The 27,783-nt window shown below is 43.1% G+C and overlaps 1 protein-coding gene across 4 annotated transcripts in view; it reads right to left on the reverse strand.

Annotated features, from left to right (window-relative positions):
* The window catches only part of CHST11 (carbohydrate sulfotransferase 11), a 242,501-nt gene that overhangs the window by 169,003 nt on the left and 45,715 nt on the right, over positions 1 to 27,783 (reverse strand). The window contains exon 1 of one of the 4 annotated variants that reach the window (XM_067536153.1): positions 13,123 to 13,238. The exons of the other annotated variants lie outside the window; for them this stretch is intronic. The gene's annotated coding sequence lies outside the window, so the exon portion shown is untranslated. Of the gene's footprint in view, positions 1 to 13,122; positions 13,239 to 27,783 lie in introns of those variants that run through there. 4 annotated transcript variants of the gene reach the window in all.

A 27,783-nucleotide genomic window follows, 5' to 3' on the forward strand; every position in this document is an offset into this window, starting at 1 on the left:
GTGCATGGAATTATTTAGAGAAAAATAAGCCATAATTCCTGCCCTGAGGAACTGACATTTTAATAAACAAGTCCCTATTCATTTTAATTTTTGTGAGATATTAGCACCATATAAGAGGTTTCTTTCCGTAGATCATTTAACTCTAGACTCACTACTTCAACAATGAACCTGTCAGATATGTCACCTCTTGCTGTGGGTGTTGTCTCTAGGCACTTCACTGTCTTCTCCAGCTGCACTGTAAAGGTGTTAGGGGATCGCTGAGCAGAAGCTTGCAATTTGGCCTTATGTTCTTCCTAACTGAGAAAAATATAAGGGAGAATACTAGGATGTGACATCTCTGTCCCTGTATTTAGGCAGAGTTTTGCAGAGAACACAACAGCTTACGACAGGAAGTAAAGAAAACCTTTTCCAATGGAAACTGCAGGGAGAATTTAGATAAACGGAATGTAATCTAGAGCACGGCAGAGATACTCGTACTCTTACAAAAGCTACTGTGAGATCTGACACTGACTCAGTCAAGACTTAAAGGGAAATAAAAAGAATATTTACCTTGCTTAACTTGGAGACCTGACATGATTACAACAAAAGGCACTATGGGTACAGGCATACTGTAAAGATGTCAAGATTCAAGTCAACGATTCTACAGAGTAGGTTGAAGACCAAGATGAGGATACTAGCTTAAAATGCCTTCAGTATATAACAATGATTTGAGAGGAGACCTTGGGCAAGCAGGCTAGGCCTCAGATATAAAACCCTAGCCTACCCTGCAAGACCATTCATCAACACAGTTGTAACACTTATTTCTGGGCACACAGGCAAGAAAAAAAAAAAAAGGATTATATGTGCCCTCAACTGTGGGCAACCATGCACTAGCCCACTTGTTTTTGTACTCTAAAAAGGTCCCTGACTCACTGTAAAATGGAAATATTTGCTTACCTATCTCACAGCTATCTAGTGAGAAGGGGCTTTGAAGCTATAAAGCACCACATAAATGTATGTAAAACCTGTCTTCACAAAGCCCCCAAGAAGCAGAAATCCTCTCGTTAGAGAGGATGGAATCAGAGAGGATGTTTGGCTGAGGAGGAGCACATAGGCAGTTTCTACATTTTGGAATACCGAGATTTTAAGGCCAGAAAGGACCGGGATGATCACCTAGTCTGGCCTCCTCCATAACACAGGCCACAGAATGTCATTCCTACATCAAGCCCAATAACCTGAGATTGAACTGCAGCATAGCTTTTAAAAAGGGATCCAATCTTAATTTAAAGTCACCAAGTGACAGAGAATTTACCACATCCCTTAGTAAGCTGATTCAGTAATTAAGGATTTCTTTTTTCTTAAAGAGGTTCTTCTGTTTGGTTGGTTTTTTAAGGGAAAGTCTGTATTTCCTTTCGTCTTTATGTGTAATTCCACAGGATTATGTGAACTGCTCTGCACATCCCAGAGACACACCACCATTCCAGGTGTGTTGTGGTGTGTATTTGTTTTTACTTCTCAGCTTTCTCATTATGTACACATTTTTTACATCATATTCAAGTGTTTGGTTTCCTCCAGTGGCTGGGGTTTGATATGTTTGTGTTTACTCTCTGACCTATGCCTATGGTGTGTTTTCCAGGTGGAGTACTTAGCTGAACTATTGCTGATGTCTGTCCCGATGCAGAGGAAAGTGAGAAACAAAACAAACAATGGCACAGAGGGGGAAAAAAAAGTGTTTCATCAGGACTAAAAAAAATATTAAGAAACTGCACAACACATGCATATATGCCCTCATCATTAATTATTCCCTTCCACAAATTCTGGGTCTGCTACAAATCCATTATTACAAACAAACCAGACTTCTACATATAGATACAACAGGAGCAACAACCCAGGCAAGCATTGGGAATCATCCTCTAACTCCAAAAATCATGGAAGTCAGGTGGGGAAATGTGCGCTTTAACAGACTCATCTCCTCTGTGGTCCGGGCAGAGAGAGAGACATGTAACACAGATTGTACAAATGATTATATTCTTCACCTGGACAGAGGTAGCTCATCCCTAGCGTCTAAGGCCCACAACAGTTCAAATCTTGAAGAGACCCCTTCTTTTGTGATGACGGCCATCTTGGCCATGACAAGGGACTAACTAGGGACTTCCAGAGCTAAAAGTATGACCTCCTAAGTTAGCACACAGAGTTCATAACAGACAAGATGCACACGCACTATATTTCAGAGACAAATTCGGAGCTTATGTAAGTGGGTGCAACTAGCTTGGGGTCAACAGAGTTGCTCTACTTATGGCCACAGTGAGTTTGGCCCTCAGTGTTTATTGGTACACTGTGAGAGAGATACTTGGCCAAAAATGTAACCCTCAGTTACATCCATGGAAATTCCAGTAGGGCCAGTGAGGTTGATACGGGTGTCAATGAGGGCAGAATGTGATCCAGCATGTGTATTGTATTAACTTCTGAACCCTAATCCTAAGTGTATTTATGGTAGAATAACTTCCAATGTTTATAATATTAACCTTTACATACTTTATTATCAGTATTGTGCTAGTGCCCGGAGATCCCAACAAAGATTGTGACCTCTTTGTATTAGATGCCGTACAAGTAAAATCATATGACACAGCCCTTCGTTCCAAAGAGCTTACACGCTACATAGACCAGACAGACCAAGGGCAGGAGAAAGGGAGTATTGTTATCCATATTTCACAGATAGGAAACTGAGGCAGAGAGAGATTAACTTAGCCAAAGTGTAATAGAAAGTTTGTGAAAAAGTCATAAATTGAACCCATATCTCATGAAACCCAGTCCAGTGCCTTAACTCTAGCCTCCCTAGTCTGCATTAACATATGCAATATTATATGCCTCAGCACCCCCGGATCATATAGTTCCCAATCCTAGAACAGCTGTTTCCTGTTGAATTCTAGTGGAGCCTGTTCCGGTACAAATCTTACTGGCTTTAGTAGGGTTTGTATGGGTGTAACTGAGGGTTAAGTTTGGCCAAGTATCTCTCACAGTGTATCATTGTACTATATATATTTGAGTGTGAATAATATATACTAAAGTCAGTAAAAACTACAGTTATAGGAACAGAAAGTCCAATTCTGCAGACCCACCTGAGGCACATAACTCCTACTGAAGTGAGATAAGCCTGAAACAGCAAGGATCAAGCCCAAGGTTCAGATATACCTAGCAAAGATTGTCAGAAGTTTGATTATTAAGTATCTGTATCTTGGGGTTTTAAGAATTTTCTCCTTCTGTGTTCTGTGCTGTTGGATGTACCTGAAGAAGAGAGACTCCTTTCACAGCAATTTTTAGAATATTAGTCTTTCTGTGGATTAGGGACCAGCTAGTTTGCTTTCTGTTCTGGTTGTACGATGTTAAATATTGACATATTATTCTACTTCATTAATAATAATCATTTCTATATTAGTGTAAATATATGCAACAGTTTATAATGTGTAAGACGACAGCCATTTCCTGACCCTAGCCCAAAAAAAAAAAAAAAAAAGACTGGTGAAAACAAAAATAAAAACCTAAGACTGGGATTTTAAAAAATGGATGTCCACATTTAGAACTCCCAAGTCCATATTTAGACACTTAAATGAAGGACTTGATTTTCAAAAGTTCTGAGTATCCAACAGCTCCCACTGACTTCACTGAGAACAACAGATGCTCAGAAGCCTTTCTGAAAATCAGGCCACTTATTTAGTTACCTAAATATAGACGTGGGATTTTTTTTTTTTTTTTTAATTTAACCTTTTGTAATAACACTTGAAAATAGCAGTATCCTTTAAGATTCTAGGGGTTGTGTTGCCAGGTCTTTAGGTTTTTTGTTTTTTAAATAAAGATAAAAACAAGATCAATAATTACTGTACTGGCACTGAATGTTCGCTGATGTCTGCCTTCCTAGAACATTACAGCTTAATTCATCAATCCTTACACATACAGAACTCCAACAGAATTCAAGACCTGCACCAGTTACAGTAACTCCACTCTCTGTGTTAGTTAGCTTGAAATACTTGTAAAGTTCTGTAAGTTACATTTAACTCTACTAGAGAGAGAGAAAGAGAGAGAGAGAGAGAGAGAGAGACTGATTCTTAAGAGATCAGACAAGTTACAGTATGAACTAGCTAGGCTTCTGTAGCTCTGCTTTTCTTCCTGACTGATAAACAAGACATCTGTAACTATTTAAAAAGACTATCAAAGCAGTACAATACAAATCAAAACACTGATTAGTTCAGTATCAATACATGCAAACACTCACTGTACACTCCATGACTAAAAACACAAACCAACATTTTTGCATATCCATGTTTATCTACTATGTGATAACAGCCGGATTTTCAGTGGTGCTGTGCACCCACTGAACTCAATGGCATCAGTAAATCCCCATCACCTTGGAAAAATCAGACCACTGATTTACCAGCAGGTGCCTCACTTTAAGCACCTATACTTGAAAATTTTGGCCACAACTTTTTGGAGATAGTCCAGAAAAAATAAAAAGTGTGTTATTTCACCAAATGGTCTTCATAATGTTCCTGGAAAGGGAATGCCTACGAAAACAGAAAATAAAACTATATATGCTAACCCTTCATCTTAAAGCTATCTTTGGAACCTAGCATTCTAAATATTTCAGACCGGAGGCTGCTAAATTTTTCTTTGGGGAAAAAAAGGCATTTGACAGCGTTCGAGTACACCAGATCTAAACAAGGGGCCCAAATCTGAAATCTTTACTCAGGCAAATACTCCAGACCCGTTTACTTCAGTGAGACCCTGTCTCCACTTACCTCCGGGATTCGGCGGCAGTTGACGGGAGTTACGCAAGCTACGCAAAAAACTTGTGCAACTCCTGTCAACTTTTGGTTTCCTCTTTTGCGCACCATCTTCACTGCACTGCGCTGACGGGAACCGTGTTCCCGTTGATGCAGCGCTACGCCACTTGCGAAGGTGGTCTTAGTAGGTAGATTTCTGGATCGACTGAATGGGTCTTCACTGACCACTCAGTCGATCCAGAGCAATCGATCTGACGGCGGCAAAGTCGCCGCTTTGCCACCGTCAGTGTAGCCATAGCCTGAGACTACCCGTAGGACCTCTTGCAAGAATGAGGCTTTATAGGACTGAGCCCTTAACCAGCCTTACTTTAGATAGCCCCATGTAAAGAAATAAATTTGAAGGCTCTCTGTCAGGATAAAAAATCTTGAGTTCTGCTTCTAAAGAACAAAGGTATTTACTCATGCTGCTGCTAAGATTGTGAAAACTGAAAGACCTTAAACAATTAGAGAGGAATAGGGGTCTTGTGGTTAAGGCACTGGACTAAGACTCAGTAGATCTAGGTTCAATTCCCAGCCTACTTGTGTGATCTTGGGCAAGACACCTAACGAGGTGTCTGTGCTTCAGTCCCCCCTCACCCCATAAAATGAGGCTATAATACCCTGTCTCACACACACCCTGGGTTAGTATTGGTGATTGCTCAGGAGCACTGTGCTTTGTTTGGGGAAAAAAACCTACTTTCTACCCAACTTGAACATGACCCCTTGTATAATGTTGCTTGGTGAGCGTGAGGAAGAAAATTTACTCCACCACAAAGCACACCTCTTTTCATTTTAAAGTTTGGGGGGGGGGGGGGGCGGAGAACAGATATGAAAAATCGTGATTTTCTAAAATTATATTTAATATTTTGGTTTTTCCCCCTTTGTCCCCTTTTTTCCCCCTAGCCAGGCTCCTTTTTTTTTCTATTTTGTCACTGAAATGGAGGATGAGGGGGAGAGGTAAAAAAATTGAGGAGGGTGGGGAACCAAAGCTTTTTGCTGTTTTTATTTATTTATTTAAAACAAACGTTTATAAAAATGCTTTTTTCATTACATTTTCTTTGGGGGGGAGAGGCATTTCTCTCACTCACTCACTCACACACACACAAAATCAGCCAGCTCCAGCTGCTAACTTCAGTACTGAAATTACACTTCTATGAATGGAGCCAACATAGGCTGGCAAAATCTGAATGAGGGTAGGCCTACCTAACTCAGCATTACTATTCTCTGTGGGTTGTGCCCCTCTTCTAGGCCCCAATCCTGCAAATGCTTAAACACGCACTTAACATCAAGCATGTGAATTGTCCCACTAAAGGGAATGGGAAACATGCATGGAAGGATCTGCAGGATCAGATCCTAGCCTTCTGCTGATTTCTTTTTCACTCTGAAACATAGGCAGAGGATTCAAAGCCAGGGCAGACACAATGTATATGCTGCCTGCTCTGAATTAGACATTTCTTTCTAGGGGTGCCATTTCCACCACCAGTATCATCACCACCATCAGTGGAGCTACCCCAGATTTACAGTGGTGTTACTGGCCCAGACTCTGCACGTATTTAGTCTGCTTGAGGCTACCCAAAGCTGTAGCTGTTCTGAGAATTAATAAATGAGCAGGCATTGGACAGGATAATCCTCCTGTACGCTGCCACCTATTCCACAAGAAAAAAGCAAACAAAACATGTTTAGTTTTATTCCTAGAGGTGAGGCTGGGGTGGTTATTCAATGAAAGACCATTTGTTCAAATGTGACTGGCAAATTTTAATAATCTCAAAAGAATGTTAAAATTTTGTGGCTGAACTGTCTAGACCAGATTTGAGCTGTAAAATATTCCGTGCAGTTGAGAAAATGCATCTAAGAGCAACTACAATCCTAAGCAGAATAGTTTTCCACTGAACTGTGAGTACAAGAAAATACTTGTGCATTTACAAGTGTTAACTTTAGTTTAGTCAATTTGTCATTTCCCTGAGCCTGTCTTTATTACCTCATGCCTGTTCTTCTACATCAGCACATACCACTGAGGGCCAGATCCTCAGAAGTTGCATCTATTTACACCAGCTGAAAATCTAGCCACTAATTTATCTGCCTTTCCCCTAACCAAGAACATATTGGAGTTTGCAAGGGGAAACTGCACAGTTAGAGCCTGATCCAAAGCCCATTGAAATCACTGGGCTTTCTTTGGAGCAGGCCATTAGAGAGCATCTCTGTTGCCTTTTGCTGCTAACAAGCAGTTTTATCCTCATAAATCATAAATAAATTTATCCTCAGCTAAATCAGTGACAAGAACTGCTGCGGTGACTGGGGAAAGGATAAGGTTGATTTTAAAATTGGTCACAAAGTTCCTTTTTCCCTATCCCACACAAACTAGACTGAATAGGCCTGATTCAGACCTCACACACCCCAGTGTAGGTTAGGAATAACTGCAATGAAATCAATGGAGATACACCAGGAAAAAGGAAACCAAGATCAGGCTCTAAGGCTATGGCTACACTGACAGCGGCAAAGTCACCGCCGTCAGATCGACTTCTCTGGATCGACTGAGTGGTCAGTGAAGACCCATTCAGTCGATCCAGAAATCGATCTAATAAGACCACCTTCGCAAGTGGTGTAGCATTGCATCAATGGGAACGCGGTTCCCGTCGGCGCAGTGCAGTGAAGACGGCGTGCAGAAGAGAAACAGAGAAGTCGATGGGAGTTACGCAAGTTTTTTTTGCGTAGCTTGCGTAACTCCCATTGACTGCCGTCGAATCTCCGAGGTAAGTGTAGACAAGCCCTAAGTCTATTACTTTCAGAAATTCAATAATAAAGGTTAGGGAGGATAGGAATTTATACCTCAATTCTGCAAAGGCTTATGCAGATGCTTAACATTATACTCTGTGGCTAGTCTTCTTGAAATGAACAGGACTATTCTTGGTGTGTACAGTTAAGCAAGTGCTTAGATCTTTGCAGGATCAGGGCCCAAGACAACTGAGGCCAATACTACAGTTATGACTAGAACAAAGACACCAGTTGTGGCTAATGGGAGTTTTACCAGAGACAAGACAAGATTGGAGTCCAATGTGCTTAATGAGTTGGTTGTTCATGGCATGAATAGAGACAGTAATAAGTTTGTGGCATTTAAATACATATAATCATAACTCGTGAAGAAAAAGTATAAAGAATCCTGCATTCACCATAACAACGATTCCAACTGGCCGTTATTTTCAAAGCGTATTACAGACATAGCACAGTCTGAGTGCAGGAGAGAAGTCAGTCAGGAAAGATAACGTCACTACAAAGGCTAATAACTTTCTTTATGCAGTTGGCTAAGCAAACGTTGTATGTTGCTAGCATAAAGGAAGTTAAGCAAGTGTTGTATGTTGCTAGCAGAGTGCTCGCATGATGGTTGCTGAACTGATCCCTTGCTAGTAAAGGATCAGACATTAACTGTCGATTGCAACTGGTCATTTCAAAATGTGGAGAAAGCTGCCCTCTTTGTATTTTCTTTACACACACACACGCACACAAGCTGACAGTGACTCGAAGCAAAGACCAGATGACAGGGAAAGATTAGAGGATTTAAGGATGGATGGAAAATGAGAGAAAGATTTTAACAAGGAAGAGGTGAATGTAAGAAAGCAAAACAAAAGAGTCAGCCTAAAAACAGTTCCCAAGAAGAAAATACTGATTCCAACAACAAATATCTACAACTCCAAATTTGTTTAGTTGAGGGCTGTAAGTTTCTTAAGCAGAATTCTTAAACCTCTGCAGCATTTTAACATACAGAAATATTTGGAATAAATTATAAACCCCCACTATTAAGAAAGCTTATTTTCATAGAATCATAGAATATTAGGATTGGAAGATCCAACCCCTGCTCAAAGCAGGACCAACTCCAACTAAATCCTCTCGGCTAGGGCTTTGTCAAGCTCAGCCTTAAAAACCTTTAAGGATGGAGATTCCACCAACTCTCTAGGTAACCCATTCCAGTGCTTCACCACCCTCCTAGTGAAAAAGTTTTTCCTAATATCCAACCTAGGCATCCCCCACTGCAATTTAAGATAATTGCTTCTTATTCTGTCATCTGCCACCATCCTTCCTGGAACCTCCCCTTCAGATAATTGAAGGCCGCTATCAAATCCCCCCCTCACTCTTCTCTTCTGCAGACTAGACTTTCACTGGTGTTTAAGTAATGAGACTTATTATAAAAAGAGCTTTAGAAAAGCATTTTGGTAAAATGCCCAAGCATGCTACAGAAGAAAAACTCTGGAGAAAAGTACTGTTTGTCATTTTCCAGAATATGGACCCATTGACAAGTGGAACTGGTTGAAAATTGGCATTTTCTGAGAGATAAAATATCCAACAGGCAATTTGTCAAAACTGAAATTGTCCATGGGAACACATTATTTCATTGAAATTTCATTATGAAAAAAATCAAAACAAAACATTTCAATAACATTTGAACCTTATCAAAATGGAACATTTCAATTTTTTGAATTTTTGTTTCAAAATGTTTAAAAAAAAAGACTAAACCCTAATTTTAAAAATACAAAAAACAATCTAAATGAAGTGTTTGGATTGACCCGAAATGAAGTTTTTTCAGAAATTTTGTTTTGTGGGAAGATTTGACATTTTGACTTTTCATTGCACTTCATAATGATTTTTTCCCCAGAAATGTCACAATTTCCCATGGAACAGAAATTCCACATTTCAGCCAGCTCTGTTGACAGGGAAAGGAAGAAAAAGGTGCACTAAGAGCCATAATTTGAAGCATTTAAGTCCCAGTCCGATGAATTGTTGTGCACAGACCTCATGAAGCCTCAAGAACTGGGATCTGTGCGCTCAGAGCAGGAGCGGGCCTTACAGTGAAATTCAACTCAACCACATGCACAGAATTAATCCCTCATGGTGTGTAAGCTCCACAGTAGGGCTGTGGTATGCCAGTGGGATAAGCTGTATAGTGGGGCCTCCATACCCAGTGTGTGGAAGAAGGAGTTGCCCTACAGACCCCAGTTAGGGGATGGACCACAGTACGGATCATGGGATCTCCATGGTTTATATGTACATCCAGGGGCCCAAAACACGCACCTGGTAGGCGCAAAGGGGTAGTGGCTGCTATTCCAGGACTGGAATAGTGTCTATAGAGAAGGTACTCTGCACCACGCTCCCAGAGTGAAGTTAAATTCCACTTGCAAAATCCTGCTTAGTTGCACTCACAAAGCCTAATTACATAGGTTCTATGCAGAGAGGAGTGAATTTCACCTTGGTGTGGTAACCACATCACCAGCCTATCTCCTTGATCCACCTTTCAAAGGCATGGTGAAACCTGAAAGTGCAAACAACCTGAACCCAAGACACAGCAAATCCCTTGCAGTTTGCAGTCAGACATTATGTTAATTGAGATGGAAGAGGCAATCAGTTTCAAGTCTACCATTCCCCAACCAGTATATTTAATTTCATATGAATGACTTGTCCCTTATTTGTAAGCTGCACAAATATAAACCGTACTCCAATTTTAAAACAAGAAAGTTGCACAAGCCACCTACTTCCATAATTAGTGTGTTTGTTTTCCTGAATTACTGACACAAGATGTCAGAGTCAGGAAGCAAACACACACATACTAAAAAGGTACCATAAAGTACAGAGATTGGGTACACAGACTCTAGTCACACACGGAGGATGCAAAGGTTCCTGGACTTACATGGCTTGTTCTTTGTGTTATCAGGGTCTTGTTCTGTTCTTCCTAAAACCCAAAGGTTACCGCAGCAGAAAGGAGCACTGTAAATATCGGACTGTCAATCAAGTATTTCCACTAACCAGAGATGATCACGCTCCTTTATATATTTATTAGACCTCATTCAGATAGGAGTGAGGGGAGCCTCATTTATAGTTACTTGGCCATATTTTATTCTCAGTTACACGGAAGAGAAACTGGAGTAAGTCTACTAACAGCAATGGAGACACTCTGGATTTACACAGGCATCAGGGTAGAACTTGGTCCATTTTCTTTAAATTGCAAAGAGAAACGTGAATCCCTAGGACAGTTAAACTTGGCTATAGCCTGTTCACATTGGTACAACAACCGGGCGTATCGTGACATTTAGAGTTAGAAACACTGCTGAGCACACAAATTGTATTTGGGCCAACATAACATGCTTGGTCCTTAAGTGCAGTCTGATATTTTTGTACTGTAACCGGCTGCCAATGTTTCCTATCCTATGAGCAGGTGTTGAGCCTGCTGAGAAAAGAATTAAGTGGGTTCTGCTAATCACTGTTGCTGGTGGCTTTTTACCCCACCTTAGTATAAAAGATGTGGGAGTGGTTCTCTGGGGGAAAGAGGATCTAGTGTCTGGGCTCGGCGGTCACGAGGTAAGAGCTGTAGCAGCAACAGCTGCCACCAAGCCTGGGATGGAGATATTACTGACTGTGTTAATAAAGCCAAACACCAGGAATGGGGTGAGTTTTAGATTCTACATAGTGCGTGGCTTTGTTGTAAAGCAGGGTGAGATAGACACCTGCTTGCACATACCCAACATCAAATGCTGTGAAGCAGAGAGCATCACACGATATTTCTATATTTTGGTGACCATGGAAGCCTGCCAAAGAATAGACCAACTGTTTAGTGCCTGCAGGTTTGTTAAGATAGAAGCTGTCCTGCCATAAAACCTGCCATTGTTGCTCACAGTAATCTCTTCGAAAGGGAGAATGCCCTCACTGATCACTACAGTTTTCTAAATTCAATTTATTGCTTCCCAATTGCACTTGTATACAGTATTGCATGTCTTGTTGAATGAAGGTATCTATTTGAATCAAGCACTATGGGCCCGCACACTGCATGAGAGCAGTATGAAAACAGAAAGAGGACAAATAATTGTCTATTAAGATTGAGACTTACCATGGGGAGTTTTTGGTAGCCTGTAATTTATGTTCAAGCACAGCTAGGTAAATGCATGTGACATGCTGATCTGGTGGTAATGTGGCTTACTGTGGGAAAAACTGACACCACTACTAGTAAAAGGGATACAAAGTCTTAATAGGAGATTAAGGAACAAAGGGGCATGTCCAATATTGCTATGTATAAAGCACTTATACTGTGAATGCAGAAAAGAAGCAATTATTCTGGACACTGGACTTTTGTTGCTAACTATGGGTCAGATAGAAATAATTGTCATGCTGAATAGAACCTTCCACCAAAAGTAGTTCCATTGAAATCAATGGGACTATGCATGGAATAAGGTAATACCTATTGTAAGTAAGTCTGACATTCTGGCCCTATATGACTCATGGCCACTTATACACAAGCAGCAGCAGCACACTGGAGGCTAGAATGAATGCCAGACAGTTGAATCAAAGAAACAGCTAAACCGTCCTTAAAAATCTATATCAATCAGGTGTTAGATTTGAAGCACTCAGCAATTTTCTGTTTTTAATACCCATTTCCCTCACAATTTTTTTTTGCAAATTTAGGACAAAAATCCAGAAAGATTTTTATTTTAGTATAATAATTTGCAGGCAAATGACAGCTCTAAGAACATATGTTCTGTATTTTTGCTTTTTAAAGGAAGTAAATTAAGGTTAATGTTCTAGAAAGGTGTTTGCTTTAACAGACACTAAAATTAAAATGGCAGTGCATTAAACTCACGAGCAAGTTACAATGCAGCTTACTGTAACGTCTTTAAAAGTCTATAATGTGTAAATGACAAAATATCAAGCTCTATGTAGAATTTAAAATAAAAGTTAGTTCTTAGAGAGCGGAGCTCTTTAAGAGACAGCTAAAGAAGAAGTGTGTTCTAGTGCGTAGAGCACTAAACAGACCCAGGAAAACTGGGTTCTATTCCTCATACTGAGCTGCTGCATCCTTTGGGCTGGTCACTTCACTTCTCTATGCCTGTTTCCTCTCCCAGCCTTTTCTGTCTTGACTACTTAGACTATAAACTCTTTGGGGCAGGGATTGTCTCTGGCTATGCATTTGGTACAACGCTAGCACAATGGGACCCCCATTTCTATACAACAATCCCAATCACTATCTACACGGTAGTAAAGAGCAGAAGGTCTATGTAGCACCACATAAACTGGCTAGGTACTGGGACAACCACCAGTTTTAAACAGGCCAGGTATGGAACTGGGGTGCAGCGCCTTTAAACAAAGGGTGGGTAGGGAAGCTATGCAAATGTGCTCTCCGTTCTAAGCAGCCATCTGCAGATGTTTGTCCTCCTCTCCCGAGGGGGGGAGGGGATAGGCCTGCAAAGGGATAGTGTTAATCCTTGGGGAACGCCTGCAGCAAGGGACAGAGGTGGGCTTCAGTGGAATACCCTACATAGAAAATAAAAGGTGGTGTTTTTTTTAAAAGTACCTCTGTGGGGTCAGCCCCTCTGCTACACTCTTTATGATGCTTAATGCCCCTTTCAGAGTCCCAGAGCTGACAACGCGTGGCTCCGCAGATCAAGCCCCAGTGGCACAGGCAACTACAGCACCCAGAGCCACCAGGGAGAAACTCCTTAGCACACAACCCATTTGCTCGTAAGCAGGGCCTAGAATTCAGTTCATTGTTTGCTTACTGTCTTCACCTGCTCTTGTCACACACCCAGGCCCACTGAGACTAATGACAAAACCCCATCAATAATCATCCCTGTCAGCTGTGGAGTCTGCCCTCGCAACCTCAGTCTTGTCTCTGCAAGGCTGGGGCACACTCCCCTCCTGCCTTGCCATCTCTCACTCACAGCTGCACTCACGGATAGTCCAAATGCCACAGGCATCTGGCCCCAGGTCACCTCACCAAAATGCCACTTACTGGATATGTCAGAACACATGGTAAGGCTATGGCGGTTGGGCAATATGCTCAGAGGAAGGGGACGTCTATGGAGTCAGGCAGTGAAGGTTAGTTTTGTGGTATTTCCACCCTAGCCGGCACCAGGAAGTGCTGGAAATCTCACCCAAAAAGCCAGTTTCTGAAAGATTTCCAGCTCACTTTCCAGAGCTAAGTTTTTTGCCAGCAAACCTCCAAACCTTTTTCAGCTCCTCTCATCATCACGCTAGTTCAGGTTAAGATTTTGTCATGGTTCTTTTTAGTAAAAGTCACCGACAGGTCACAGACCATACACAAAAATTCATGGAAGCCTGTGACTTGTCCGTGACTTTTACTAAAAATAATGGGCTGACCAGGCAATACTGAAGGCCAAGAGGGAGGGATGAGAGCTCTAGCCCACGGCAGGTGGGGGAGGGGCCAGCAATTGCCACCTGAGGCAACTTTGAGCTCCAGGGTCCCCCCCGCCGAATGCGGTGGCTTCAAGCTCTGGGATCCCTGTGGCAGCTCAGGGCTCCAGGGTCCCCCCGCCGCCTGCAGTGGCTGACAGCTACAGGTCCCCCACTGCCAGCGGTGGTGGATGGCTGCAGGTACCCCCACTGCCCACGGTGGCAGACGGTTGCGGGGCCACCGCAGTGGCTGGGGGGGTCCCCCAGCTGCCCGCCATGGCTGGGAGCTGCAGGGCCACCTGCGGCAGCTCTGGGTTGCAGAATCTCCTCCCCTCACCTGTGGCAGCTCTGGGTTGCAGAATCTCCTCCCCTCACCTGCGGCAGCTCTGGGTTGCAGAATCTCCTGTGGCAGCTCTGGGCTGCAGGGTCTCTAACTCCCCCCACCCACGGCAACTCTGAGCTGAGAGATTTGGGGCAGGGTGGAGAGGACAGGTGCAGAGAACCACAGATAAAGGGGAAGGAAATAATGAGGAAAAAAACCATCCCATCTGGCTGGTGGGTCTCATTCACATGCTCAGAGTCTAACTTATCAGCACATTTGGTGTTGGGAAGGAATTTCCCCCCAGGTCAAATTGGCAGAGACCCTGGAATTTTTCACCTTTCTCTGCAGCATGGGGCATGGGTCACTTGTTAGTTTGAACTAGAGTAAATGGTGGATTCTCTGTAACTGGAAGTCTTGAAATCATGATTTGAGGCCTTCAGTAACTCAGCCAGAGGTTATGGGTCTATTACAGGAGTGGATGGGTGAGGTTCTGTGGCCTGTGACGTGCAGTAGGTCAGACTATGATCACGCTGGTCCCTTCTGGCCTTAAAGTCTGAGTTTAGCACCCTTCTGGCCTTAAAGTCTGAGTTTAGCACAGACTGCGGTGGAATGCAATGTCTTTTTTAACTTCTCCTTTGTACCCCAGAGTAGACACTGTCAAATGAAAGTGATTCTGAGAGTCAGTCCAATCTCCTCCTCATCTCCCATTACAAAAGGAATTTTTCTGCCTCCAGCACGGCAAGCAAAGACACTACATGGCAGCCACTCACTTCAGCCTCCCGCTGTGTAAAAAAGCAATTTAAAATAGATAATGTGCAAACTATAGATTTACTGCTCGGTAGGATTTCAACCTCAGCATTAATTCTTGAACATGGCTCAAAAAATAATTACTGGGAGAAACTGCGCTCTCTTTCCCACGCACCCTATTTGGTCAGACTGTGTGTAGAGCAGAGTCGAGTGGAGAGGCTGTCAAAAAGAAGATACACAGTCTGTCACATTGAGGATCTGGGGGGACAGGTGCGGTTAATATTTTTTTTTAGAGAGAGACACATTTCACTACATGCTGGGTTCCTAGTGATTAGAACAGAGGCCTCATAGTCAGGACCTCTGTGTCCTCGTCTCAGTTTTCTGTCCCTGCTGCTATCACTTTGTGCCTCTATTTGTCCATCTATAAAATGGAGCTGGTACTACTTCCTAATTTTCAGGGTTGTTGTGAAAAGTGCTTTGACATCCTCAGATGGAAGTTACTCTTCTGAGGCCATAATTTTCAAAAGTGCTCAGGAACCCCAATGTGGACCAGATTTTCAAGAGAGCTCAGCTCCTTTTTAGGCATCAAAATAAGTGGTCAGACTGTAGAAATAACTCATCAGGCTAGGAGTATCTGATTTTTTTTTTTATTTATTTTTTTTATTTTTTAAAACAGACCTAAATAGAAGCTGAGTATTTCTAAAAATCTGGCTCCAGTTCTTGGTGCTGAACATGTGAAAAATCTGGCCCAGAACAGTTTTGAAAAATTTGACTCTACATGTATTATATATTATTGCATTTCCAACAGTTATTACTTTGGAAAGGTTTCAGGGATGTACTTTTCTCTGGAGATAAAATAAAAAAGAGGGAGTGAAATTTTTCAGTGACAATTGTAAATTAAAATGGATAAAAGTTGCATCTGAAACAAAAAAGCTCTTACATGTGTTTAATTAAACAGAAACTCAAAAGAAAACTAACTCCTAGGTGACTTTTGTGGATAGGAGCTGTTAATTTCTAAACAAACAAAGAAAAGCTCTTAAGGAAAAAAACCAAAAACTAGGATTAGTAAAATGATGCAAGGTTTATGCATGAAAACTCAAACTGAAAAACACTTAACTTTGTGAGAACTAGCCTGACATGTAATAACTATGAAGTACTAAAAGGTCAATACCACATTGCAAACCTTAAATAAATCAGCTATTGATTTTAAAACGGAATTTTGTCTGGGTGAAGTGGACAAGAAAATTACTGCAACTAGCACCTTATCTACTTGAAAGTGATAAAAAAGCGCTATAATTACAGCGCTCACGCCCATCCACACAGCACTCATTTTGCTGCAAAAACACATCCACACTTGGTGCTATAATATCGTCAGTGAGAGCAGTGCATCGTGGGCAGCTTTCCCACAATGCAACTCAGCAGCTTCTGCCACTAAGAATTCTGGGATAGGGGAGAGGAGCATTGGAGCAGCATGGGTGCTGGCTCAATGTCCCATGGTGCATTGCGTTTCCGTGCTGTCATTCATTGTTTTTCTGGCAGCGACTCGTGCCATTTTTTCAATGGCTCCCCACTGTTTGCTGCGCACCCACCATCTCTGTCTGAAAAGATGGATCCCGCACTACTCTCCAAGGTGGCTTTCAGCATTCTGAATACATCACGGATGGTCGCGCAGTACATCATGAGCTCTGAATCAGAACAGGAATCCGAGGAGCCTGACCTGCTGAGTGACATACAGACAAACAGCACTGCATTACTGTTGTCATTCACGGAGTATCTGCACATGGTGAACCGCCGCTTCTGGGGGCGTGAAACAAGCACTGAGTGGTGGGATCGAATCGTTCTGCAGGTCTGGGATGACTCTTAGACTCTAAGGTCAGAAGGGATCAATATGATCATCTAATCTGACCTCCTTCCTGCACAAAGCGGGCCATGGAACCTCACCCACCTACTCCTGTAATAAACCTCTAACCTATGACAGTCACTGAAGTCCTCAAATCATGGTTTAGAGACTTTAAGGTACAGAGAAGTGAGTGAGCCGTGCCCCATACTACAGAGGAAGTCAAAAAAACCCTAGAGTCTTTGCTAATCTGCCCTGGGGGAAAATTCCTTCCCAACCCCAAATATGGCAATCCGTTAAACCCTGGGCATGTGGGCAAGACCCACCAGCCAGACACCCAAGAAAGAATTTTCTGTAATAACTCAGAACCCACCCCATGAAACATCCCTTCACAGGCCATTGGCATATCTACCACCAGTAGTCAAGGATCAGTCAATTGCCAAACTACGCTGTCCCATCATACCATCCCCTCCAGAAATTCATCAAGCTCAGTCTTGAAGCCAGCTAGGTTTCTTGCCCCCACTGCTTCCCTTGGAAGGTTCCAGAACTTCACTCCTCTGATGTTAGAAACCTGTGTCTAATATCAAGTCTAAACTTCCTAATGGCCAGTTTATATCCATTAGTTCTTGTGTCCACATTGGCGCTGAACTTAAATAATTCCTCTCCCTCCCTGGTATTTATCTCTCTGATGTATTTATAGAGAGCAATCATATCTCCTCTCAACCTTCTTTTGGTTAGGCTAAGCAAGCCAAGCTCTTTGACTCTGCTCACATAAGGCAGGTTTTCCATTCCGCGGATCATCCTAGTAGCCCTTCTCTGCACCTGTTCCAGTTGAATTCATCTTTCTTAAACATGGGGGACCAGAACTGCACACAATATTCCAGATGAGGTCTCACCAGTGCCTCGTATAATGGTACTAACACCTCCCTATCTCTATTGGAAATACCTTGTCTGATGCATCCTAGGACCGCATTAGCTTTCTTCACAGCCACATCACATTGGAGGCTCATAATCATCCTGCGATCAACCAATATGCCCAGGTCTTTCTCCTCCTCTGTCACTTCCAACTGATGCATCCCCAGCTTATAGCAAAAATTCTTGTTATTAGTCCCTAAATGCATGACCTTGCACTTTCCTCTATTAAATTTCATCCTATTTCTATTACTCCAGTTTAAAAAGTCATCCAGATCTTCCTGTGTGATATCCCGATCCGGGTTGGTCAAGAAAGGTGCATGATGCTCGTATCTTCAGGAACGTTGGCCAGTACCAGAAGCTACAAGCAGGGACCTTTTTTCCAGATGAAAAGATTCCAGTGGGGGATGTTGACATGCCCATAGTGATCCTGTGAGAGCCAGCCTACCCACTAATGCCATGGCTCATGAAGCCTTACACAGGCAACCTGGATAGCAGCAAGAAGTGTTTCAATAACAGGCTGAGCAGGGGCCAAATGACTGTTTAATGTGCGTTTGGCAGGTTAAAGGTGTGCTGGAGATGCTTTTATGGCAGGCTGGACTTAAATGAGGACAATATTCTTGTGATTATAGCCACCTGCTGTGTGCTCCATAATTTATGTGATGCTAAGGACAAGAAGTTCGCCCCTAGGTGGACTGCATAGGCAGATCACCTTGCATCTGAATATGAGCAGCCAGATGCCAGGGGGTATTATTAGAGGGGCACAACGGGGGGCCATACACATAAGAAAGGCATTGAGGGCCCATTTTGACAATGAGAACCCATCAGGTGTTTTTTTAAAACCGTGCTGTGACAGTCTATGATCACTATACAGCTGTACATATGTGTTGGTGGTAGGTGCACATATCATATTCAACACATAAATAAAGAGTGCTTCTTGTTCTGAGAGCTTACTTTTATTATTAAACACAAAACAGCACACAACACAAACAAATCCTAGAAGGGGGAAATTATGGGGGGGGGGGGCAGTGCCAGCTATGACAGCTGCGTGTAAGTCCACCTGTTGTTCTCATAGCTGTCTGAGGGGATGGAATGAAGGGGGTACCGAGATAGTCTTTGACTTTGGTAGGAATGTGTAGGGGGAGTCGGTGGAGTGCAGGGAAATAAATTCTGTTGTGACTGAAGGGGGGACTGAGCTTGCATGAACTGTGTCTGCAATGACACTATTGTCTTTAGAAGCTCTGTTTGATTCTCCATGGCCTTGATCATTCGCTCATGGCCAGCTAACATTCTCTCCTGGTTTTCCTTCCGTTCCTGACTGTCCATCTTCTGAGATTCTGACATAGATTGTCTTCATGCCCTTTTCTGTCTTTTGGATGCCTCAGGGGACAGGCGGAGTTCCTGGAACAGCCCCTCCTTGCTCCTCCGGCATCACTTCCTTATCAGTCGTAGGCGGTCCGCCGGCATAGGGGCCTTGGCTGCGGAGGTCACATCTGTGTAAGAACAAGAAACAATGAACGAAACCATCATTGTGAGTGCCCTAACAGTACACACAAATCACCGTGAAGCACACCTCATTCTCACTGTCCCCATGTGCAGAGTATAGCTCCTTAATCAGCCTGAGAATTGTGAGATGGGGGGACCCCAAGACCATACAAGTAGGTCTGGGTTCTGGGTGGGTGCTCGCTTGGGGCATAAATGCAGGTATATAGGGAAAACAAATTTCAAATTGTGCCACCATTCTCCACAGGCAGGGGCCACAGAAGCAGATATCTCGCTCCTTAGAGTCAGCAAGGATGCTAGGATGCATCTCCTCCATGACAGCAGCTTCAAACCAGGTCCCTGTGCTGTACGACTGTGCGCCGCTTTGGCCGCCCGTTCAAGTGATTGCCAGTTGGTGTGGGAAAGTGACCTATAATGGGGGCAGAAACACAGCTGCTCTGCCCAGGAATCTGAGGCAGAGAATCGGGGAGTACCTCCAAGAACGTTTACTAGAAGTCACACCGGAGGATACCCACAAAATCTCAGCGTGCATTAATGTGCTTCTCAGCTGTACTGCCTAGATGTGCAAGGGAACAGCAAAGCACATGCACACACAGCTACTCCTGTGCATTTCTATCCATTCAAGAACCTGTATGTTTTAGCCACGTTAAGGACCCCCCTGCCTCCAGTACACAAGCAGCAGCATCTTCCAAACACTTACCAGAGCTCCCCTCTCCTGCTTCCTGAGCACCTGAGCTGAAGAGCTGGGACTGGCTGTAGCCTTCTGGGGTCAAGAACAGTTCCTGACTCCCAACCTCAGCAACCAGACTGTTCCCCAGCTCTGGATCATCCTCCAGCTCCATTTCCTCATCAATGACCTCTTCGTTGGGGTTCAGTCCAGTATTCGGTGGCCCCGGGCCGCAGAGATGTCTACGGCTGTCTTGGGGATGGATGTGGGGTTGCCGCTAAGGATGGATTCCAGCTCTTTGTAGAAGTGGCAGCTCATTGGCTCCTCACCAGAGCAACGGTTTGCCTCCCTGGCCCTGTGGTAGCTCTGCCTCAGCTTCTTGATTTTAGCTCAGCAATGCAGCGTGTCCTGCTCATAGCCCTTCTCCGCCATGGCACAAGACATCTGGCTGTAGTTCCTCAGCTAGAGCAGAGCAGGGACTGCACAGCAGACTCCCCCCAAATGCTGATCAGGTCCAGCAGCTCCGGTGTCCTCCAAGCGGGAGAGCGTTTGCTGCAGGAAGCTGCCATGGTCAGCTGGGAAGATGAGATGCAAGCTCTCCATGCCGACCAAGCAGGAAGTGAAATAAAAATTTCAAACTTACCACGACTACAAAGGGAGACGCGCAGGTGGCTACCGAGCAGCAGAGTGCAACCGGATGTCCAGAGTGGTCAGGATTGGCATTGTGGGACATTTCCGGAGGCCGATTACCACAACAAAAACATACAGCAGTGTCTACACTGACAATTTGTTGCTAAAAGTTTGTCACAAAAAGTTCTATGCCTCTCGTCAAGGTGGTTTGGTTTTGTCGACAAGAGCGTCATTGCAGTGTGTACACCAGGATTGTTCTGTTGACAAAAGGTGATTTTTGTTGACAAAACTCTCTAGTGTACCAGGCCTAAGGATTATCTATCTTTACTGCACAAACACTGTTTCTTTTGTAGGATGAGAAAATACTCTATTCCTATTCTGAAAGAAAGTTAGCAATCTAGAAAATAGGTTGAGGCACTCCAGTCTGAGAACTAGAGCCCTGTGGAGTAGGAAAGGAAACAGGTTTCATGTAAGCCAAGAATCATCTTTACTGTGCCAACAAAGACTATCACAGTCCAGATACTGTTCCACTTTAGCACCTAATCAGAAGAAATGCATCAGCCTTCACAACCTGAATCAAATCAGCCTCCGCTACTTTACCTTGCAGTCATTTTGGTCAAGTGGAAAAGTTGTTCCAATTGGAAGCCCTGATTATTTATAAGGTACAGAAACAGCATCCATGCTCCCCATTCTTGTTTAAAAGGGACAGTTCCTATCCTTTAGCAAAATATTCACCATTTTCCACTCTAGCTTTCTCAAAACTTCCTCTAGGCTAATGTATTCCAATGGAGTTAAAAGGTGTGAGGGCAGACTTTCCCCTGCATTGCAGCTGCTTTGTGCCATGATGCTGGTGCAAAACAGTCCCAAAAACTTCATGGCCAGCTGTGGGAGAAAGACACCAGCACAAGATGGTCCTCCAGTGGCAAAGCCCACATACAGGCCATCATCAACCGTCCTTCCAGCTACTGGCACGCAAAGCCAGGGAATAAAGGACATGGCTCGTCTTCCCTGGGCCCCCGAATACCCTGATAACATTTGAACTAGCATGGTCAGGAATTCCCCCCCCCCCTCTAAATAGGGGGGGATTTATTTTTGTCAAAAAAATGCTGATTTGTTGAAGCCAAAACTGTTAGCAAAACAGGACTGGCCTCACCAAATCTCCCTATTCAAGACATTTTCAATACAAGTTTAGGGTTTTTTTTAGTCAAAATGACTTTGTTTCAAAACATTTCTATTTTTAGCACGCTAGCTCAATCCGAACTAGTGCAGATATGTCTCCTCAGGCTGGGAATTACACCCCCAGCTCATAGCACAGATATGCTCTTAGTGTATCTCTGTGCTTCCATTCCCCATCTTTAACATCAGGAGAATTACACTCCCCTAGCTCACAAGGGTGTTGCAAGCGTAAACACATCAAATATTGTGAGGTGTGAACTGGGATCATAAATTAGCTCCCTGCACTGTTTGTTAGGTGAAAAGTAATGATTATATTACTGGGAAAAAGAAACCAAGTAAAAGTGGAGTATATTGTGACTCATTAGGAGGTAGATGAGTCAGTGTCTCAGCTGCTCTAGTGTTTTGATAATAAACGACAAACCCCTCTGCAATCTGAACTCTGGAGTCTCTCCAGCAGATGCATGTAGCCAACGGTATATAGAACGAGATCCTGCAAGGTGCTGGGCAACTCTTGGTTCCCTCAGTTCCCACTGAAGCCTGAGAGGATTCAGAACCTCTAGGAATTGATTCCCTACCTAGTAGGATTGAGCCCACAGTCGCCATGATGAAATTATACATAGATCAACTTACATTAAATTTAAAGTGACAGGGCATGTCTGAAATCCCCTCATCTCACTGGAAGAACTCCAAATTCTAATGGAAAGGAACGAAGCAGAGGAAGTGGAGTTAAGAAAAGATCCTTAGTTAGTTTCTACAAGAAAGGGGGAGGGCCATAAAATATGTTGCATATACCAGAATCTGATACGGAGCAATCTGGGAAAAAAAAAATTGCTGGCCCTTTATACCCCTATTTTATGATGGGTTATTCTGGGACTAGATTTTTTTTCAAAAATGAATTTCACTTTATTGGAGTTGTTTCAAAGATACACAAAATCGGAGACCAAAAATAGCCAAGCAGGCTGTAACTCTGTACTTCAAGGGCTAATAAGTTGAAGTACAATATTTAAAATATCCTGTTGTTGCATGAATTACACATACCAGCTCCGTTGCCAAACGGAGAGGGAAAGAAAGATGAACAGCAATTTAAAAAGAACTATTCTACTATGCTGCAGTCTCACATGGCTCAATTTCTTAAACTGTATCATGTCGAATTGGCCTTACACTGACAAGGTGACAGTGACATAAGACGGTCATGTGTAAGCAGCTATTAAGGTCAAAGAAGACAGTAACTACAATGAAAGTTAAAGAAGAAACATTCATCCCACCAAAAAGGCCGACCGCTGAAGTCCATGAGATGACTCGTGATTAAGGTAAAGCAACATCATTGTTATTTGTATGGCAGTAGCACGTAAGCTCCCCAGCCATGGACCAGGACTGCACAGTGCTAGATGCTGTACAATATACAGAACAAAGAGACAGTCCCTGCCCCTAAAGAACTTACACTCCAAGGATCAGAGATTTAGAACCCACTGGAAAGCAGAGACTTTCAAAAGCAGCTTTTAAAAAAGTAGGTCATTTTAACAGTGTTAAAGCCAATTTTTATAGTCGAGAAGAAAAAATCAGTTCAATTGAACAATGTTGAAACCAATTGTGAAATTAACCAACTTCCCAACTGAAATGCTTTCCAATGGAATCTAAATTCTCCCAGTCCTGCTTCTCCTGAGACGGACGAGGCTCCGTTGTTAAAATGACTGCCCTTTGAGGGCTTGACCAGACTCCTAGTCAATGGGAATCTTTCGATGGACTAATTAGAATGGGACCAAGGCCCTGAGACAGAGAGGACTAAGTACAAACACCTAGTAGTGTCAGACAGCTCAAAAAAGGATTTCTCAAAGAGATAGCTAAATAAATACTAAGATATAAATATAATACTATCTTCACAGTGGCAAAGAATAGTTGTTTACAGTAAAACCTACTGTTACAACCAGACCTCTGAAAAGATCTTTGAGATTCTGATATACTCCAGAATGTGCTTACGTCCATTCTCATCTTTTTCATCTCAAAGCATGTCTACCCAGCAAAGAACAACCCCACAGCAGCGTGTCTCGGAGCCCATGTCAACCGACTCTAGCTTGCAGGGCTTGCACTATGGGGCTAAAAATAGCAGTGCAGAGGATCCTGCCCAGGCTTTGAGATCCTCCCCTCTTGCCAGTTCTCAGAGCCTGGGCTCCAGCCCGATCAGGAATGTCTACACTGCTATTTTTTAGTCCTGTAGCATGAATCCCCCCAAGCCTTAGTTGACCCAGGCTCTGAGACTCACTGCTATGGGGTTTGTTTTGTTGTTTGTTTATGTGTTGCAGTGTAGAAACCCCTTCAGATGGCAAAGCCCAAAAAGGAGTTGTGGTTTGACCAAAGAAGGCCAGTTTCAGCAACGACCCTGGACTCGTGCCAGCCTCTTGTAAAATATCAGATTTTTAGGATGAGCACAACGGGTAAACATTTTCCTGAAAAATTTAAACATCATGTCTGAAAGGCCAAAAAAAGAACAGAGTGAGTGTTTTGTGGCAATCATTTTATAGAACTGAAAGCATGGCACGCATCTGCTTTTGGGCTGTGGCACACCACAAGCTAGCAGTGATGTGGCACAGATTGAAAGCATGTCGAGGCTGAAATCCAGGCCTGCGAACTGCATTTTAATTTGAGATCCAAATGACCCAACATTGCAATGGAACTGCCTCATAAAATCAGTCATTTTAAAATACATTCCACTCCCTTTGCTATTAGGTTGCTCTCTTTTATAATGAGCCCTCGCCAAAAAAAATAACAATAGCGGAGCTCGTTGGCTCAAAATGTAAAGACTGGGGTTATTGTTACGAATGGTGGTGGCTGATCAGTGCGTGAGTCTCCAGTAGAACCTGCAAGACCAGAAGAAGAGCCAAATATAAGTGAGAAAGTAAGACTCCTTAACAGCAGCTACTCTCGTGCAAGAATGTCTTCTGAGGGTGTAGGATGTATATGAAGGAACAGGACTGGGGAGACCTTTACAGTTAAAAAGGTGCCTGACTTTCTATGCAGAACGGAAGTGAGCCCATAAAAGAAAATACTATTGTGTTAAATATGCTGTTAAAATGTGAATGAAAATGTTTGTTCCTGGGCAATTAAGGGCCTAATCCAACCCCAATGAATTCAGTAGAGAGGTTTCCATTGATTTCAATGGGATTGGGATAAATCCTTCAAACATATTAACTGTGTACTATGCTATGTGTATTGCTTAATGTATACTTTCCCCACTCTGCTTAGGCTCCAATATTAATTGGTAGAGTCAGACCATCCCTATGATGTGTCCTTTGATATAAATCACACACAGCTACTGGCTCCAATATTAATTGGTACGGTAGGACCACCACTGTAATGCACCCTTTGGTATAATCACACAAGGCTACTGGCTCCAGTATACCTCTCCCCCATGTTACATGTACTGTAAGGCATGTACAGAAGATTCCCATAATTGTGCAGTTTTGTAGATGTTCCATTGATAGGAGAGTGTATAAATGAGCTGCAGGCCCAATATGCTACCGATGGTTAGGTTGGGGGTTATTTAGTTTTGCTTTCTTATATTATACATACACACACACTTATATAAAGTGAGGTATTTCCCCTCTATTTTTGGATACAACCATTAAATAAAGGCTGAAAAATGAGACACTCACTGTTTTGACAGTTCTGAAATAGTTCTAATAGGGCATGTTAAGGAAAGACCCTTTTTGTTTTATTCTGATTCATTGTATATATGTTTTGAGCCTAATCCTGCCATTCTGGTTCCAGAAAAGCTCTCATTGGCTTTGATGGAAGTTTTACTATGCGTATTCTCCAGAGAACGCAGGTGCCATAGGGGTCTTCTGCCCAGCTGGATCTGGGATGTTTGTTTTTCATTTTAAATAAAATAAACCTATTCCCTAAAATACTTAAGCATATACTATTTATACGTTTGATTCAGCAGTACAGCAGGGAGGGATTGACCATCCATCTTGGGGAGCCCTGGACTCCTGCAACCATTATGGGCACTCATCATAACGATAAAGAACCTCTGATGGAAACTGCAATCAACAGACGTGGAGGGCAGCAGACTGAAGAACTAAACTTAGCACTGCATACCAAGAAGTAAAGCAGAAGATACACAGCATTTACTCCTAAATGATTTTGAGAATAGCCTGTGGAGAGGGTGATTTGTTTTTTAAATTCAGATAATGCAGCATTTCCAAGTCTTTATACACATACAACGTGCACCACCAGGAGCATAAGGGCACACTCCCTTGCCTTCAATCTATCATAGGAGAGTACTTTGCCATAGAGCAGTGGTAAGACTGCACTGACCAATGCGATTCTAAGTGACCTATGGAGCAGCTTCCTGAACTATAAGGAAGCATCTATAAGTCTTTAAGCAGCGATACCCCTACAAGACGTATGTCTACACCTCAAGCAGGGGAAGGTGCGATTCCCAGCTCAAGGAGATACACTTGCCCTCGCTCTCATGGAGCTACTACACTAAAGATAGAGTGCAACCACGAATGGTGGGAAAGGTCAGCTGCCCTGAGTACTTAACTAGTGCCTCTGACGGGCACACACTCAGGGCGCCTCGTCCCTCCTGGATCTCATGCCTCCACAGCTACACTCTATTGTTTGCATGCTAGCTCGATCAGATCGATCACCCCCCCCCACCCCAAAGTACAGACGTACCCTTAGTTGTAGCACCTGTGACAGTTTGGAGAGATGCCTGTGTCAAATTCTGAATGCCATTTAGTTTTGTGGATATCATTTGTGATCCACAATCTCCACTGCGGATTAGAGCGTTCGTTTTGTAGCAGGGTTTGACATCTAGTGGACTGACTAGGTCTGAGAAGCTGTGGCAGAGCCATCAAAGGCCATCAACAATGAAGGATTCTTCCCTACTGGAACAATGGGTTTTCCACCAGCAGGGTCATTGACTTTGAGAAGCCAACGGGTAGCGGGGAGGGGCGGAAGCCTGGACCTCCACCCAGCGTGCAGCACATGGGAAGCCAGGGACAGAGTAGGTTTCAAAAGGGGTTCTTCTCTAAGCAAAAGATGCTGACAAACACCAGAAGCCAGACCAAGCAGGCAGGAAGAGCTACATGTTCTAAGAATTCAGGCCAAACCCAAGACTCACCGGAGTGAGATCAGACCGGGGGGTGGCATTTAGGAGTTTTTTGTGTTGCACAGACCTGTAACTCTGCTGTGCTTTTTGTAAGACTAACAACATTCCAGCCTAAACTTCTGAACCCCACATCCTCTGCCCATTTCTAGTTTGCAGGGATAACTATCCTGAGCCAGGCCCTCAATGCATCTTTGGTGGAATCTTTTTTATGCTACAGGATGATGAACAACAAGCAGTCTCTTCTTTACATAGGTTGCAGATAACTATTTTTGCTATTCACCTCCCTTTGATACAATAGAGATCAGTAGATTGCAGCTCCTTTCTAGGTAGTACTTCTCATTGCCAGGGCAGATGATGGCATATCATGCAAAATAGCAGTGGTGTAGACAAAGTAGGGAACACAGTTTTCACAACAATTCTGTAAACAAAAAACCAGCACACATCCCATTTTTGGACCAGCCCAACTAGGTATGAATGTCAGTAGACTAGACTCTCCTGCAAATATTTGGTGCGTTCTGCTTTGGGATAAGTTGAAAATGCATGAGAGCAGCCCATATTTCAGTATGTTGGCTCTTCTGTTTCTCTCCTCAAACCAAAAACACAGAGGCTATGAACAAGAAATGCAGGAGGGATGGAGGGGGAAGGTATCCAACATTTTTCTAAACTCAAAGACTTGAATTAGTTTGGATTTTTATCCAATCTGATTTGCCAATCCTGACAAACAAGGCCATTGGAGTTCTTGGAAGTATCACAATTGCTAGAATCAGAAAGCTCCCCCCAGTACAAGATGTAACCAAAATTCCAACATACAATTACTTCTGTGAGTTCACTGCAACTCACTTATATATGGAGATTAGACAATTTTAAAGATCAAAACAACTAGAACTTTATTAGTGAAATAACCATATTTATGTT

This window comes from Emydura macquarii, unplaced genomic scaffold, assembly GCF_026122565.2.
Source record: "Emydura macquarii macquarii isolate MOO-44397 ecotype Brisbane River unplaced genomic scaffold, CSIRO-AGI_Emac_v2 contig_3530, whole genome shotgun sequence".
Taxonomy (NCBI): domain Eukaryota; kingdom Metazoa; phylum Chordata; order Testudines; family Chelidae; genus Emydura; species Emydura macquarii.